This window comes from Panulirus ornatus, chromosome 55 (assembly GCF_036320965.1).
Source record: "Panulirus ornatus isolate Po-2019 chromosome 55, ASM3632096v1, whole genome shotgun sequence".
NCBI classification, from domain to species: Eukaryota; Metazoa; Arthropoda; class Malacostraca; order Decapoda; family Palinuridae; genus Panulirus; species Panulirus ornatus.
Window position 1 is genome coordinate 6,925,128 of NC_092278.1, and position 17,500 is coordinate 6,942,627.

The 17,500-nt window shown below is 41.3% G+C and overlaps 1 pseudogene; it reads right to left on the reverse strand.

The window, feature by feature from the left end:
* Positions 1 to 5,604: 5,604 nt before the first annotated feature.
* The window catches only part of LOC139765730 (prenylated Rab acceptor protein 1 pseudogene), a 137,452-nt pseudogene continuing 125,556 nt past the window's right edge, over positions 5,605 to 17,500 (reverse strand).

The following is a 17,500-nucleotide window of genomic DNA, read 5'->3' on the forward strand; positions in this document are numbered from 1 at the left end:
GGGGGGGTTGGGCCATTTCTTTCGTCTGTTTCCTTGCGCTACCTCGCAAACGCGGGAGACAGCGACAAAGTATAAAAAAAAAAAAAAAAAAAAAATGACTCATGGTGAGGTGCCTGAGGATTGGCGGAATGCGTGCATAGTGCCATTGTACAAAGGCAAAGGGGATATGAGTGAGTGCTCAAATTATAGAGGTATAAGTTTGTTGAGTATTCCTGGTAAATTATATAGGAGGGTATTGATTGAGAGGGTGAAGGCATGTACAGAGCATCAGATTGGGGAAGAGCAGTGTGGTTTCAGAAGTGGTAGAGGATGTGTGGATCAGGTGTTTGCTTTGAAGAATGTATGTGAGAAATACTTAGAAAGCAAATGGATTTGTATGTAGCATTTATGGATCTGGAGAAGGCATATGATAGAGTTGATAGAGATGCTCTGTGGAAGGTATTAAGAATATATGGTGTGGGAGGAAAGTTGTTAGAAGCAGTGAAAAGTTTTTATCGAGGATGTAAGGCATGTGTACGTGTAGGAAGAGAGGAAAGTGATTGGTTCTCAGTGAATGTAGGTTTGCGGCAGGGGTGTGTGATGTCTCCATGGTTGTTTAATTTGTTTATGGATGGGGTTGTTAGGGAGGTAAATGCAAGAGTTTTGGAAAGAGGGGCAAGTATGAAGTCTGTTGGGGATGAGAGAGCTTGGCAAGTGAGTCAGTTGTTGTTCGCTGATGATACAGCGCTGGTGGCTGATTCATGTGAGAAACTGCAGAAGCTGATGACTGAGTTTAGTAAAGTGTGTGGAAAGAAGAAAGTTAAGAGTAAATGTGATAAGAGCAAGGTTATTAGGTACAGTAGGGTTGAGGGTCAAGTCAATTGGGAGGTGAGTTTGAATGGAGAAAAACTGGAGGAAGTGAAGTGTTTTAGATATCTGGGAGTGGATCTGGCAGCGGATGGAACCATGGAAGCGGAAGTGGATCATAGGGTGGGGAGGGGCGAAAATTTCTGGGGGCCTTGAAGAATGTGTGGAAGTCGAGAACATTATCTCGGAAAGCAAAAATGGGTATGTTTGAAGGAATAGTGGTTCCAACAATGTTGTATTGTTGCGAGGCGTGGGCTATGGATATAGTTGTGCGCAGGAGGATGGATGTGCTGGAAATGAGATGTTTGAGGACAATGTGTGGTGTGAGGTGGTTTGATCGAGTGAGTAACGTAAGGGTAAGAGAGATGTGTGGAAATAAAAAGAGCGTGGTTGAGAGAGCAGAAGAGGGTGTTTTGAAGTGGTTTGGGCACATGGAGAGAATGAGTGAGGAAAGATTGACCAAGAGGATATATGTGTCGGAGGTGGAGGGAACGAGGAGAAGAGGGAGACCAAATTGGAGGTGGAAAGATGGAGTGAAAAAGATTTTGTGTGATCGGGGCCTGAACATGCAGGAGGGTGAAAGGAGGGCAAGGAATAGAGTGAATTGGAGCGATGTGGTACACCGGGGTTGATGTGCTGTTAGTGGATTGAATCAAGGCATGTGAAGCGTCTGGGGTAAACCATGGAAAGCTGTGTAGGTATGTATATTTGCGTGTGTGGACGTATGTATATACATGTGTATGGGGGGGGGGGGGTTGGGCCATTTCTTTCGTCTGTTTCCTTGCGCTACCTCGCAAACGCGGGAGACAGCGACAAAGTATAATAGAAAAATAATAATAATATATATATATATTATATATATTATCCCTGGGGATAGGGGAGAAAGAATACTTCCCACGTATTCCCTGCGTGTCGTAGAAGGCGACTAAAAGGGAAGGGAGCGAGGGGCTGGAAATCCTCCCCTCTCGTTTTTTCTTTTTTTTTGCAAAAGAAGGAACAGAGAAGGGGACCAGGTGAGAATATATTATTATATATATATATATATATATATATATATATATATATATATATATTATATATATATATATATATATATTTGCGAGGTAGCGCAAGGAAACAGAAGAAAGAAATGGCCCAACCACCCCCATACACATGTATGTACATACACGTCCACACACGCAAATATACATACCCATACATCTCAATACACATATATTTACACACACAGACACATACATATGTACACATGCACACAATTCACACTGTCTGCCTTTTTATTAATTCCCATCGCTACCTCGCCACACATGGAATAACATCCCCCTCACCCCTCATGTCTGCGAGGTAGCACTAGGAAAAGACAACAAAGGCCCCATTCGTTCACACTCAGTCTCTAGCTGTCATGCAATAATGCCCCACATCCAGGCCCCACACAGCTTTCCATGGTTTACCCCAGACGCTTCACATGCCCTGATTCAATCCACTGACAGCACGTCGATCCAATTCACTCTATTCCTTGCCCGCCTTTCACCCTCTTGCATGTTCAGGCCCCGATCACTCAAAATCTTTTTCACTCCATCTTTCCACCTCAAATTTGGTCTCCCACTTCTCGTTCCCTCCACCTCCGACACATATATCCTCTTGGTCAATCTTTCCTCACTTATTCTCTTCATATGCCCAAACCATTTCAAAACACCCTCTTCTGCTCTCTCAACCACGCTCTTTTTATTTCCACACATCTCTCTTACCCTTACATTACTTACTCGATCAAACCACTTCACACCACACATTGTCCTCAAACATCTCATTTCCAGCACATCCACCCTCCTGCGCACAACTCTATCCATAGCCCACGCCTCGCAACCATACAACATTGTTGGAACACTATTCCTTCAAACATACGCATTTTTGCTTTCCGAGTTAATGTTCTCGACTTCCACACATTCTTCAAGGCTCCCAAGATTTTCGCCCCCTCCCCCACACTATGATTCACTTCCGCTTCCATGGTTCCATCCGCTGCCAGATCCACTCCCAGATATCTAAAACACTTTACTTCCTCCAGTTTTTCTCCTTTCAAACTTACCTCCCAATTGACTTGACCCTCAGCCCTACTGTACCTAATAACCTTGCTCTTATTCACATCTGCTCTTAACTTTCTTATTTCACACACTTTACCAAACTCAGTCACCAGCTTCAGCAGTTTCTCACATGAATCAGCCACCAGCGCTGTATCATCAGCGAACAACAACTGACTCACTTCCCAAGCTCTCTCATCCACAACAGACTTCATTCTTGCCCCTCTTTCCAAAACTCTTGCATTCACCTCCCTAACAACCCCATTCATAAACAAATTAAACAACCATGGAGACATCACACACCCCTGCCGCAAACCTACATTCACTGAGAACCAGTCATTTTCCTCTCTTCCTACACGTACACATGCCTTACATCCTCGATAAAAACTGTTCACTGCTTCTAACAACTTGCCTCCCACACCATATAGTCTTAATACCTTCGACAGAGCATCTCTATCAACTCTATCATATGCCTTCTCCAGATCCATAAATGCCTTATACAAATCCATTTGCTTTTCTAAGTATTTCTCATATACATTCTTCAAAACAAACACCTGATCCACACATCCCCTACCACTTCTGAAACCACACTGCTCTTCCCCAATCTGATGCTCTGTACATGCCTTCACCCTCTCAATCAATACCCTCCCATATAATTTACCAGGAATACTCAACAAACTTATACCTCTGTAATTTGAGCACTCACTCTTATCCCCTTTGCCTTTGTACAATGGCACTATGCACGCATTCCGCCAATCCTCAGGCACCTCACCATGAGTCATACATACATCAAATAACCTTACCAACCAGTCAATAATGCAGTCACCACCCTTTTTTTAATAAATTCCACTGCAATACCATCCAAACGTGCTGCATTGCCGGCTTTCATCTTCCGCAAAGCTTTGACTACCTCTACTCTGTTTACCAAATCATATTCCCCAACACTCTAACTTTGCACACCACCTCGACCAAAACACCCTATATCTGCCACTCTATCATCAAGCACATTCAACAAACCTTCAAAATACTCACTCCATCTCTTTCTCACATCACCATTACTTGTTATCACCTCCCCATTAGCGCCCTTCACTGAAGTTCCCATTTGCTCCCTTGTCTTACGCACTTTATTTACCTCCTTCCAGAACATCTTTTTATCCTCCCTAAAATTTAATGATACTCTCTCACCCCAACTCTCATTTGCTCTCTTTTTCACCTCTTGCACTTTTCTCTTGACCTCCCGTCTCTTTTTTTATACATCTCACACTCAATTGCATTTTTTCCCTGCAAAAATCGTCCGAATGCCTCTCTCTTCTCTTTCACTAATAATCTTACTTCTTCATCCCACCACTCACTACCCTCTCTAATCAACCAACCTCCCACTCTTCTCATGCCACAAGCATCTTTTGCGCTATCCATCACTGATTCCCTAAATTCATCCCATTCCTCCCCCACTCCCCTTACTTCCATTGCTCTCACCTTTTTCCATTCTGTACTCAGTCTCTCCTGGTACTTCCTCACACAAGTCTCCTTCCCAAGCTCACTTACTCTCACCACCCTCTTCATCCCAACATTCACTCTTCTTTTCTGAAAACACATACAAATCTTCACCTTAGCCTCCACAAGATAATGATCAGACATCCCTCCAGTTGCACCTCTCAGCACATTAACATCCAAAAGTCTCTCTTTCGCGCGCCTGTCAATTAACACGTAATCCAATAACGCTCTCTGGCCATCTCTCCTTCTTACATACGTATACTTATGTATATCTCGCTTTTTAAACCAGGTATTCCCAATCACCAGTCCTTTTTCAGCACATAAATCTACAAGCTCTTCACCATTTCCATTTACAACACTGAACACCCCATGTATACCAATTATTCCCTCAACTGCCACATTACTCACCTTTGCATTCCAATCACCTATCACTATAACCCGGTCGCGTGCAACAAAACCACTAACACACTCATTCAGCTGCTCCCAAAACACTTGCCTCTCATGATCTTTCTTCTCATGCCCAGGTGCATATGCACCAATAATCACCCATCTCTCTCCATCAACTTTCAGTTTTACCCATATCAATCGAGAATTTACTTTCTTACATTCTATCACATACTCCCACAACATCCCACACCACTCTTCCCCTTTACCCTTGAGCTTCGTTTCACTCAGAGCCAAAACATCCAGGTTCGTTTCCTCAAACATACTACCTATGTCTCCTTTTTGTCACATCTTGGTTACATCCACACACATTTAGACACCCCAACCTGAGTCTACGAGGAGTATGAGCATTCCCCGCTAGACTCCTTCTGTTTCCCATTTTTTAGAAAGTTAAAAATACAAGGAGGGGATGATTTCTGGCCCGCCGCTCCCGTCCCCTCTAGTCGCCTTCTACGACACGTGAGGAATGCGTGGGAAGTATTCTTTCACCCCTATCCCCAGGGATAATATATATTTTCTTTTTCTTTCATACTATTCGCCATTTCCCGCATTAGCGAGGTAGCGTTTAGAACAGAGGACTGGGCCTTTAAGGAAATATCCTCACCTGGCCCCCTTCTCTGTTCCTTCTTTTGGAAAATTCAAAAAATGAGAGGGGAGGATTTCCAGCCCCCCGCTCCCTTACATAAATACAGAAAATTGAGAAAGTTTAAAAATTTATCTAATTCAAACTTAAATTTTCTTTTTCAATTGACTACTTTAACATATACTGCATCAATAAGTCACTCAGAGCACCAAAACAATAACAAAAGCTTCTTACTCATCATGGCAACTGATAATGACCTCATTAGCCAGGTGGGTATCTGTAACACCTCTACACAAAAAATTCTATATATTTTGCCATTCAAAGAAAGAAGTTCTATCCCAGTTTTAAAGCATGATGGTGTCACAAAGTATAATACTCTCTAGATACTTTTCATGTGCATCTCTGCACATTACACCACTACACGATAGATTTCCAACTACTTTTAATTGAAAATTTTTACATTTAACATTAAGAATGTGATGTTTCACATTTGCAAACATAGTGTGAGGTCTAAATCACCTGGAATCCAGAAGAAATTTGTATCTGAGGTCTGTATCTTTTAACCTTTACTCATGTTATACATTCTGATCACCAACTTTAATGAAAATTTCAAAGGATGGTTTTCTCAGCTACCCTCATTTTTTCACAGAGCAAGACCTTTAAAACCTTCAACCCATTTATACCTGCTCCATCTGTAAGTCAAAAGGTTCCTCATCAGAGCCAAGAATGCTCTCAATATTGTACAAGGAGGCATGAATAACAATAATGAAGAAACTTGCACCTAAGACCCAGAACAGGACAGCACCAGCCCCTGCCATATACAGAATGGGCAGAGAAAAGATGCCAACAGCAGCATACTGGTGAGCAAGAGATATTTCGTGACCTCCAATTATGATTTTCTTCTCAGCATTCTTCAAAGACAGAATGTAGCAGGCACCAAATGAAGCAGCAACAGCAATAAGAAGTAGTGGGGATGTTATCAAACAATATAGAATGAGACCGATGAAGACAAACATATAATTGGACTGGAAGTACTCTACATTCTTCGCCAATCGTTTACTCCATCTCTGTACATTTGGTGGGGCCTTGAACTTTTGTGTGTTGACAAAAATTAACCAAGGTCGAACATTTTCCCGGCGCCGATTAATCCACTCCCTAGCTGCTGGTGATGCCAGCTCTTCTTGGGAGCCTCAGCTGTCACCGGAGGGATCCCGCTGCTATTCCAGATAATATATATATATATATATATATATATAATTATTATATATATATATATATATATATATATATATATATATATATATATATATATATATATATATATATATATATAATATTGCATATTGGAAAGGATCACAATTTTGTGCATGATCAAGCGATCTCAATTTGACAGAGTTAAATTATCATCATTTCAATCTATGTTCCTTAGGGCATTACGTATTTCCAGAGTTTACTGATAATGTGTTTAAGAGGATATATTCGATTGGATCTAAATTGAAGTAAACTAGATCTTTCATTGATAAATCCCTTAAGTTAGCAAAGAATTCCACTGACACGAAGAATCTTTCAGTTCTCCCTTTTGATAATAACTTTACTATACTTCACATGTTGCTTAGATCCTTTAATGTAAATGTTGCCTTCAGCAACAATATTATTGTTAAGAATGTCTTAATCAGGAGCTCACCAAAAAATTCTCCTGGGCGCATCTATAAAGTACCATGTAGAAATTGCGATGTTTTATGTTGGGCAGACTGGTAAGGATCTTTCTGTTAGACATAAGCAACATAAATGTAGTTTAAGAAAAAGAAAAGAATCGAAACTTGTTTAATCAAGTTAAAAACTATGACCATTGTACTGACTAGAGTAATGCCATATCAGCTATTAACTCTAACTCCAGTACCACGAGAAATACCATTGAATCTTCTATTGATAAATACACAAAGAATTATGACTTTGATATCAGTAAAGGTCTATATATATTGAATAACTTTATTGTTGATGAGATTTGCAAACAATTCGCCTTCTTGTCCACATAATAAATCTATGATACACTAGTTGTCTGTCTTGGACAATCGCATGTTTGCCAAATGGCGTCCTAGCTACGTTTATTCGTTATATATCAACTAACTGTTACTTATATATATATATATATATATATATATATATATATATAATATATATAATATATATATATATTATATATATATATATATATATATATATATATATATATATATATATATATTAATATTTCTTTCAAACTATTCGTCATTTCCCGCATTAGCAAGGTAGCGTTAAAACAGAGGACTGGGCCTCTGAGGGAATATCCTTACCTGGCCCCCTTCTCTGATCCTTCTTTTGGAAAATTAAAAAAAAATACAAGAGGGGAGGATTTCCAGCCTCCCGCTCCCTCCCCTTTTAGTGGCCTTCTACGATTCGCAGGGAATACGTGGGAAGTATTCTTTCTCCCCTAACCCAGGGATAAATATATATATATATATATATATATATATATATATATATATTCTGAGTACAGAATGGAAAAAGGTGAGAACAATGGAAGTAAGGGGAGTGGGGGAGGAATGGGATGTATTTAGGGAATCAGTGATGGATTGCGCAAAAGATGCTTGTGGCATGAGAAGAGTGGGAGGTGGGTTGATTAGAAAGGGTAGTGAGTGGTGGGATGAAGAAGTAAGAGTATTAGTGAAAGAGAAGAGAGAGGCATTTGGACGATTTTTGCAGGGAAAAAATGCAATTGAGTGGGAGATGTATAAAAGAAAGAGACAGGAGGTCAAGAGAAAGGTGCAAGAGGCGAAAAAAAAGGGCAAATGAGAGTTGGGGTGAGAGAGTATCATTAAATTTTAGGGAGAATAAAAAGATGTTCTGGAAGGAGGTAAATAAAGTGCGTAAGACAAGGGAGCAAATGGGAACTTCGGTGAAGGGCGCAAGTGGGGAGGTGATAACAAGTAGTGGTGATGTGAGAAGGAGATGGAGTGAGTATTTTGAAGGTTTGTTGAATGTGTTTGATGATAGAGTGGCAGATATAGGGTGTTTTGGTCGAGGTGGTGTGCAAAGTGAGGGGTTAGGGAAAATGATTTGGTAAACAGAGAAGAGGTAGTGAAAAACTTTGCGGAAGATGAAAGCCGGCAAGGCAGCAGGTTTGGATGGTATTGCAGTGGAATTTATTAAAAAAGGGGGTGACTGTATTGTTGACTGGATGGTAAGGTTATTTAATGTATGTATGACTCATGGTGAGGTGCCTGAGGATTGGCGGAATGCGTGCATAGTGCCATTGTACAAAGGCAAAGGGGATAAGAGTGAGTGCTCAAATTACAGAGGTATAAGTTTGTTAGTATTCCTGGTAAATTATATGGGAGGGTATTGATTGAGAGGGTGAAGGCATGTACAGAGCATCAGATTGGGGAAGAGCAGTGTGGTTTCAGAAGTGGTAGAGGATGTGTGGATCAGGTGTTTGCTTTGAAGAATGTATGTGAGAAATACTTAGAAAAGCAAATGGATTTGTATGTAGCATTTATGGATCTGGAGAAGGCATATGATAGAGTTGATAGAGATGCTCTGTGGAAGGTATTAAGAATATATGGTGTGGGAGGAAAGTTGTTATAAGCAGTGAAAAGTTTTTATCGAGGATGTAAGGCATGTGTACGTGTAGGAAGAGAGGAAAGTGATTGGTTCTCAGTGAATGTAGGTTTGCGGCAGGGGTGTGTGATGTCTCCATGGTTGTTTAATTTGTTTATGGATGGGGTTGTTAGGGAGGTAAATGCAAGAGTTTTGGAAAGAGGGGCAAGTATGAAGTCTGTTGGGGGATGAGAGAGCTTGGGAAGTGAGTCAGTTGTTGTTCGCTGATGATACAGCGCTGGTGGCTGATTCATGTGAGAAACTGCAGAAGCTGATGACTGAGTTTGGTAAAGTGTGTGGAAGAAGAAAGTTAAGGTAAATGTGAATAAGAGCAAGGTTATTAGGTACAGTAGGGTTGAGGGTCAAGTCAATTGGGAGGTGAGTTTGAATGGAGAAAAACTGGAGGAAGTGAAGTGTTTTAGATATCTGGGAGTGGATCTGCAGCGGATGGAACCATGGAAGCGGAAGTGGATCATAGGGTGGGGGAGGGGCGAAAATCCTGGGGGCCTTGAAGAATGTGTGGAAGTCGAGAACATTATCTCGGAAAGCAAAAATGGGTATGTTTGAAGGAATAGTGGTTCCAACAATGTTGTATGGTTGCGAGGCGTGGGCTATGGATAGAGTTGTGCGCAGGAGGATGGATGTGCTGGAAATGAGATGTTTGAGGACAATGTGTGGTGTGAGGTGGTTTGATCGAGTGAGTAACGTAAGGGTAAGAGAGATGTGTGGAAATAAAAAGAGCGTGGTTGAGAGAGCAGAAGAGGGTGTTTTGAAGTGGTTTGGGCACATGGAGAGGATGAGTGAGGAAAGATTGACCAAGAGGATATATGTGTCGGAGGTGGAGGGAACAAGGAGAAGAGGGAGACCAAATTGGAGGTGGAAAGATGGAGTGAAAAAGATTTTGTGTGATCGGGGCCTGAACATGCAGGAGGGTGAAAGGAGGGCAAGGAATAGAGTGAATTGGAGCGATGTGGTATACCGGGGTTGACGTGCTGTCAGTGGATTGAAGCAGGCATGTGAAGCGTCTGGGGTAAACCATGGAAAGCTGTGTAGGTATGTATATTTGCGTGTGAGGACGTATGTATATACATGTGTATGGGGGGGGGGGTTGGGCCATTTCTTTCGTCTGTTTCCTTGCGCTACCTCGCAAATGCGGGAGACAGCGACAAAGTATAAATAATAAATAAAATAATATATATATATATATAATATATATATATATATATATATATATATATTTTTTTTTTTTTTTTTTTTTATTATACTTGTCGCTGTCTCCGCGTTACGAGTAGTCGCAAGAAACAGACGAAGATGGCCCAACCCACCACATACCATATATATACATACCGTCACACAGCACATATAATACCTATATATCTCAACGTATACATCATAAACAACCGAATATACATATATACATTATAATTCATACTGTCTGCCTTGCTATTCCATCGCCACTCCGCACACATGAATGACAACCCTCCTCCCGCTTGTGCGCGAGGTAGCACCAGGAAAAGACAAGAAAGGCCACATCGTTCACTCAACTCTAGCTCTCATGTATAATGCACCCAAACCACAGCTCCCTTTCACATCCAGCATCATAAGTCTTTCCATGGTTTACCCCAGACGCTTCACATGCCCTGGTTTAATCCATTGACAGCACGTCGACCCCGGTATACCACACCGTTCCAATTCATTCTATTCCTTGCACCCTTTCATCCTCCACATGTTCAGGCCCCGATCACCAGAATCTTTTTCACTCAATCTTTCCACTCCAATTTGGTCTCCCACTTCTCGTTCCCTCCACCTCGACGCATATATCCTCTTGTCAATCTTTCCTTACTCATTCTCTTGTGTTGCCAAACCATTTCAAAACACCCTCTTCTGCTCTCTCAACTAACCTCTTTTTATTACCACACATCTCTCTTACCCTTTCATTACTTACTCGATCAAACCACCCATCACTACATATTGTCCTCAAACATCTCGTTTCTAGCACATCCACCCTCCTCCACAACTTTACCTATAGCCAACGACTCGCAACCATATGACATTGTTGGAACCACTATTCCTTCAAACATACCCATTTTTGCTTTCCAGATAACGTTCTCGACTTCCACACATTTTCAACGCTCCCAAACTTTCGCCCCCTCCCCACCCTGTGATTCACTTCCGCTTCCATGGCTTCCATCCGCTGCCAATCCACTCCCAGATATCTAAAACACTTCACTTCTCCAGTTTTTCTCCATTCGAACTTACCTCCAATTGACTTGTCCCTTAACCCTACTGTACCTAATAACCTTGCTCTTATTCACATTTACTCTTAACTTTCTTCTTTCACACACTTTTCCAAACTCAGTCACCAGCTTCTGCAGTTTTCACATGAATCAGCCACCAGCGCTGTATCATCAGCGAACAACAACTGACTCACTTCCAAGCTCTCTCATCCCCAACAGACTTCATACTTCCCCCCTCTTTCCAAACTCTTGCATTTACCTACCTAACAACCCCATCCATAAACAAATTAAACAACCATGGAGACAATCACACACCCCTGCCGCAAACCTACATTCATTGAGAATCCTTTAAATGCTACATACAAATCCATTTGCTTTTCTAAGTATTTCTCACATACATTCTTCAAAGCAAACACCTGATCCACACATCCTCTACACTTCTGAAACCACACTGCTCTTCCCCAATCTGATGCTTGTACATGCCTTCACCCTCTCAATCAATACCCTCACATATAATTTACCAGGAATACTCAACAAACTTATACCTCTGTAATTTGAGCACTCACTCTTATCCCCTTTGCCTTTGTACAATGGCACTATGCACGCATTCCGCCAATCCTCAGGTACCTCACCATGAGTCATACATACATTAAATAACCTTACCAACCAGTCAAACAATACAGTCACCCCTTTTTTGATAAATTTCCACTGCAATACCATCCAAACCTGCTGCCTTGCCGGCTGTCATCTTCCGCAAAGCTTTCACTACCTCTTCTCTGTTTACCAAATCATTTTCCCTAACCCTCTCACTTTGCATACCACCTCGACCAAAACACCCTATATCTGCCACTCTATCATCACACACATTCAACAAACCTTCAAAATACTCACTCCATCCCCTTCTCACATCACCACTACTAGTTATCACCTCCCCACTTGCGCCCTTCACCGAAGTTCCCATTTGCTCCCTTGTCTTACGCACTTTATTTACCCCCTTTCCCAGAACATCTTTTTATTCTCCCTAAAATCTAATGATACTCTCTCACCCCAACTCTCATTTGCCCTTTTTTTCACCTCTTGCACCTTTCTCTTGACCTCTGTCTCTTTCTTTTATACATCTCCCACTCAATTGCATTTTTTCCCTGCAAAAATCGTCCAAATGCCTCTCTCTTCTCTTTCCTAATACTCTTACTTCTTCATCCCACCACTCACTCCCCTTTCTAAACAACCCACTCCCACTCTTCTATGCCACAAGCATCTTTTGCGCAATCCATCACTGATTCCCTAAATACATCCCATTCCTCCCCCACCCCCCTTACTTCCTTTGTTCTCACCTTTTTCCATTCTGTACTCAGTCTCTCCTGGTTACTTCCTCACAAGGTCTCCTTCTCAAGCTCACTTACTCTCACCACCCTCTTCACCCCAACATTCATCTTCTTTTCTGAAAACCCATACAAATCTTCACCTTAGCCTCCACAAGATAATGATCAGACATCCCTCCAGTTGCACCTCTCAGCACATTAACATCCAAAAGTCTCTCTTCGCACGCCTGTCAATTAACACGTAATCCAATAACGCTCTCTGGCCATCTCTCCTACTTACATAAGTATACTTATGTATATCTCGCTTTTTAAAACCTTATATATATATATATATATATATATATATATATATATATATATATATATATATATATATATATATATATATATATATATATATATATATATATGTTTATGGATGGGGTTGTTAGGGAGGTAAGTATGAAGGGGCAAGTATGAAGTCTGTTGGGGATGAGAGAGCTTGGGAAGTGAGTCAGTTGTTGTTCGCTGATGATACAGCGCTGGTGGCGGATTCATGTGAGAAACTGCAGAAGCTGGTGACGGAGTTTGGTAAAGTGTGTGGAAGAAGAAAGTTAAGAGTAAATGTCAATAAGAGCAAGGTTATTAGGTACAGTAGGGTTGAGGGTCAAGTCAATTGGGAGGTGAGTTTGAATGGTGAGAGGCTGGAGGAAGTGAAGTGTTTTAGATATCTGGGAGTGGATCTGTCAGCGGATGGAACCATGGAAGCGGAAGTGGATCATAGGGTGGGTGAGGGGGCGAAAATTTTGGGAGCCTTGAAAAATGTGTGGAAGTCGAGAACATTATCCCGGAAAGCAAAAATGGGTATGTTTGAAGGAATAGTGGTTCCAACAATGTTGTATGGTTGCGAGGCGTGGGCTATGGATGAGTTGTGCGCAGGAGGATGGATGTGCTGGAAATGAGATGTTTGAGGACAATGTGTGGTGTGAGGTGGTTTGATCGAGTGAGTAACGTAAGGGTAAGAGAGATGTGTGGAAATAAAAAGAGCGTGGTTGAGAGAGCAGAAGAGGGTGTTTTGAATTGGTTTGGGCACATGGAGAGGATGAGTGAGGAAAGATTGACCAAGAGGATATATGTGTCGGAGGTGGAGGGAACAAGGAGAAGAGGGAGACCAAATTGGAGGTGGAAAGATGGAGTGAAAAAGATTTTGTGTGATCGGGGCCTGAACATGCAGGAGGGTGAAAGGAGGGCAAGGAATAGAGTGAATTGGAGCGATGTGGTATACCGGGGTTGACGTGCTGTCAGTGGATTGAAGCAGGGCATGTGAAGCGTCTGGGGTAAACCATGGAAAGCTGTGTAGGTATGTATATTTGCGTGTGAGGACGTATGTATATACATGTGTATGGGGGGGGTTGGGCCATTTCTTTCGTCTGTCTCCTTGCGCTACCTCGCAAATGCGGGAGACAGCGACAAAGTATATAAAATAATATAAATATATATATTATATATATATATATATATTATATATATATATATATATATATATATATATATATATATATATATATTATATATATTTTTTTTTTTTTTTTTTTCTATTATACTTTGTCGCTGTCTCCCGCGTTAGCGAGGTAGCGCAAGGAAACAGACGAAAGAATGGCCCAACCCACCCACATACCCATATATATACATACACGTCCACACACGCACATATACATACCTATATATCTCAACGTATACATACATAAACACACACAGACATATTCATACTGTCTGCCCTTGCTAATTCCCATCGCCACCCCGCCACACATGAAATGACAACCCCCTCCTCCCGCTTGTGCGCGAGGTAGCACCAGGAAAAGACAAGAAAGGCCACATTCGTTCACTCAGACTCTAGCTCTCATGTATAATGCACCGAAACCACAGCTCCCTTTCCACATCCAGGCATCATAAGTCTTTCCATGGTTTACCCCAGACGCTTCACATGCCCTGGTTTAATCCATGACAGCACGTCGACCCCGGTATACCACACCGTTCCAATTCATTCTATTCCTTGCACACCTTTCATCCTCCACCATGTTCAGGCCCCGATCACTCAGAATCTTTTTCACTCAATCTTTCCACCTCCAATTTGGTCTCCCACTTCTCGTTCCCTCCACCTCTGACGCATATATCCTCTTTGTCAATCTTTCCTTACTCATTCTCTTTGTGTTGCCAAACCATTTCAAAACACCCTCTTCTTCTCTCTCAACTAGACTCATTTTATTACCACACATCTCTCTTACCCTTTCATTACTTACTCGATCAAACCACCCCACACTACATATTGTCCTCAAACATCTCGTTTCTAGCACATCCACCCTCCTCCACACAACTTTACCTATAGCCAACGACTCGCAACCATATGACATTGTTGGAACCACTATTCCTTCAAACATACCCATTTTTGCTTTCCAAGATAACGTTCTCGACTTCCACACATTTTTCAACGCTCCCACAACTTTCGCCCCCTCCCCACCCTGTGATTCACTTCCGCTTCCATGGCTGCATCCGCTGCCAAATCCACTCCCAGATATCTAAAACACTTCACTTCTTCCAGTTTTTCTCCATTCGAACTTACCTCCAATTGACTTGTCCCTTAACCCTACTGTACCTAATAACCTTGCTCTTATTCACATTTACTCTTAACTTTCTTCTTTCACACACTTTACCAAACTCAGTCACCAGCTTCTGCAATTTTTCACCCGAATCATCCACCAGTGCTATATAATCAGCGAACAACAACTGACTCACTTCCGAAGCTCTCTCATCCACAACAGATTGCATACTTGCCCCTCTTTCCAAAACTCTTGCATTCACGTCCCTAACAACCCCATCCATAAACAAATTAAACAACCATGGAGATCTCACGTACCCCTGCCGCAAACCAACATTCACTGAGAACCAATCACTTTCCTCTCTTCCTACACGTACATATGCCTTACATCCTCGATTAAAACTTTTCACTGCTTCTAACAACTTACCTCCCACACCATATATTCTTAATACCTTCCACAGAGTATCTCTATCAACTCTATCGTATGCCTTTTCCAGATCCATAAACCCTACCTAAAAATCCATTTGCTTTTCTAAGTATTTCTCACATATATTCTTCAAAGCAAACACCTGACCCACACATCCTGTAACACATCTGAAACCGCAATGCTCTTTCCCAATCTGATGCTCTGTACTTGCCTTCACCATCTCAATCAATACCCTCCCATACAGTTTCCCAAGAATACTCAACAAACTTACTCACTTTTACTCACTTTTATCCCCTTTGCTTTTGTACAATGGCATTATGCAAGCATTCCGCCAATCCTCAGGCACCTCACCATGAATCAACAATACAGTCAACCCTCTTTTTAATACATTCCACTGCAATACCTTCCAAACCTGCTGCCTTGCTGGCCTTCATCCTCCGTAAAGCATTTACTACCTCTTTTCTGTTTACCAAATTATTCTCCCTAACCCTCTCACTTTGCACACCACCTCGACCAAAACACCCTATATCTACCACTCTATCACCAAACACATTCAACAAACCTTCAAAATACTCACTCCATCTCTTTCTCACATCACCACTACTTGTTATCTCCTTCACATTAGCCCCCTTCACTGATGTTCCCATTTGTTCCCTTGTCTTACGAATTTATTGACCTCCTTCCAAAACATTTCTTTATCCTCCCTAAAATTTAATGATACTCTCTCACCCCAACTCTCATTTACCCTCTTTTTCACTTTTTGCACCTTTCTCTTGACCTCATGAATCTTTCTTTTATACATCTCCCAGACATTTGCATTATATCCCTGCAAGAATCATCCAAATGCCTCTCACTTTTCTCTCAGTAATACACTTACTTCTTCATCCCATCATCCACTACCCTTTCTAATCTCTCCACCTCCCACGCTTCTCATGCCACAAGCATCTTTAGCGCAAGCCATCACTGCATCCCTATACATATATATATTTGTATATATCTATATATCTATATAACTATATAATCTATCATATCTATCTATCTATCTATCTTATATATCTATTATTATCATATATATATATATATATATATATATATATATATATATATATATATATTTTTTTTTTTGCTTTGTCTGCTGTCTACCCGCGTTTGCGAGGTAGCGCAAGGAAACAGACGAAAGAAATGGCCCAACCCACCCCATACACATGTATATACATACGTCCAGACACGCAAATATATATACCTACTTATATACATATGTATATATATATATATATATATATATATATATATATATATATATTATATATATATATATATATATATATATATATATATATTTTTATTATTTTTTTATTATACTTTGTCGCTGTCTCCCGCGTTTCCGAGGTAGCGCAAGGAAACAGACGAAAGAAATGGCCACCCCCCCCATACACATGTATATACATACGTCCACACACGCAAATATACATACCTACACAGCTTTCCATGGTTTACCCCAGACGTTTCACATGCCCTGCTTCAATCCACTCACAGCACGTCAACCCGGTATACCACATCGCTCCAATTCACTCTATTCCTTGCGCTCCTTTCACCCTCCTGCATGCTCAGGCCCCGATCACACAAAATCTTTTTCATTCCATCTTTCCACATCCAATTTGGTCTCCCTCTTCTCCTTGTTCCCTCCACCTCCGACACATATATCCTCTTGGTCAATCTTTCCTCACTCATCCTCTCCATGTGCCCAAACCACTTCAAAACACCCTCTTCTGCTCTCTCAACCACGCTCTTTTTATTTCCAACATCTCTCTTACCCTTGCGTTATTCACTCGATCAAACCACCTCAACCACACATTGTCCTCAA